This window comes from Corylus avellana, chromosome ca2 (assembly GCF_901000735.1).
Source record: "Corylus avellana chromosome ca2, CavTom2PMs-1.0".
Lineage (NCBI taxonomy): Eukaryota > Viridiplantae > Streptophyta > Magnoliopsida > Fagales > Betulaceae > Corylus > Corylus avellana.
The window spans coordinates 15,727,544-15,729,326 of record NC_081542.1 but is presented as its reverse complement, the minus strand read 5'-3'; positions in this window follow the sequence as shown (position 1 = coordinate 15,729,326).

The following is a 1,783-nucleotide window of genomic DNA, read 5'->3' as shown; positions in this document are numbered from 1 at the left end:
TTTGATACTATTGAGGCATTCAAGGCTATATAGCTTTTAAAGGTTGGCTTGAGATAAGTTGGTATTATTAGTTTATGTAGTTGAATTTTGGAAAAACTCACTTAACATCCTTGAATTGTTATCATTTTTGTAATGTTTCCTCTAAAGGTCAATTTTTCTCAATTTAGTGTATCGAACTTTAAATTTTTTTTCAATGTCCCCCTCTCTATTAGAATTTTCCGCTAAATTCCAACAAAATTTTCAAAATACCCTCATTTGTTTTAGGAAAAAAAAATTGTATAGATTAAGGCGTTGGTCCGAATTTAACGTTATTTGCAAAAATACCCATGCCTAAATTTTTGCAAAAAATTTTAAATATAGCTAGGGTATTTTGAAAATTCTGTTGGAATTTAACAAAAAATTCTAACAGAGGGGAGGCAATGAAAAAAAAAAATTAAAATTTTGATACACTAAATTGAAAGATTTTGAACTTTAAGAAGAACGTCGCAAAAAGAGTAACAATTTAGGGGAGTAAGTAATGTTTTCCCTTTGTATTTATTTATGCCGCATGTGACACACTATTCGAGTTTAAGTTTTGTAAAATATTGTAACATGAAATAGAAACTCTAATATAAATTAATTGTGAGTATGTGATACAAAAGAAAAGAAAAACTTATTAAATATTGTTTTTCGTTGCAATATTATAAAGCAAACAATATTATTATAACGTTTAATATTCCATGAAATTGTCCTTGCAATCTTGATCCCTTGGCCTCTAGGGTTTGGGAGGTTGTTCTTTGGGTGGTTCCACTCGCTTGTAGAAGCATCTGCACTTCCTATTGACGCATTGTCCCCTCACTGCGCCCTCCAATTTGCATAAAGCCATACACCTGATACTGTTCATCTTCAATCCACCCCCATTCTCACATGTTCCCTTTAATCGTTTGCTTATTTTAGAATATTCACCATGTCCCCCTTTTACGGTACAAAAAAGTTTTAAAGCCAATTAGAGCAAAATATAAAAAATAAAAAATAAAAAATTAAGAAAAGGGAAAGAAAATTATTTGCTCAATATTCTGGTAGTTATTGAAGTGATATTATGAGTTATAAAATCATGTTAATTTTATAAAAGGATCAAATTAGTTTATGTAGTTAGCCTAAATTACAAATCGCTTCCTACAGTATAAAAAATAATTTAGAGGTCCTTAAAATAAGTCAAAATAATGATTTAGTCCATGTAATCAAATTCCGTTAAAACACTTAACAGAGTCCGGCACCAATAAAATGAACCATAATTTCATGCTAAACCCAGTTCAAGTAATACCAATTATTCTCTTGAACATAGAGAACATTGATTCATGGTAGTTGTGGTCAAGAAACCAGATGCGTAAGTCTTTTTTTCATCTTCCCCAAAGGGAACTGTGAAAATTACACCTATTAGTGACGTATGCATTAGTAAATATTCATTCTTTTTCACAATACCAACAAACTTTGACTCGCATCTTTTTTTTTTTTTTTTTTAATTAACTTTGATTCACATCTACACACACAGATCATATCTAAAAAAAAAATATCAGAGAAATATCGGATTCGAAGGAAACCCAAAATCGAATAAAAAGCAGAGAACCGAGGGGCGTGCCTGCAGCATAGCTGTTGGTGACGTCGACGGTCCTCTGGGGGTGGCTGCCACTACAACTTTTTTTTTTTTTTTTTTTTGGGTTAAATACTAAATACTGAGTTTTATTGCTTCTTTTTATTTTTTATGGTTTGATTTTTATTACAAGAGGTCCATGTGGTTTTGATA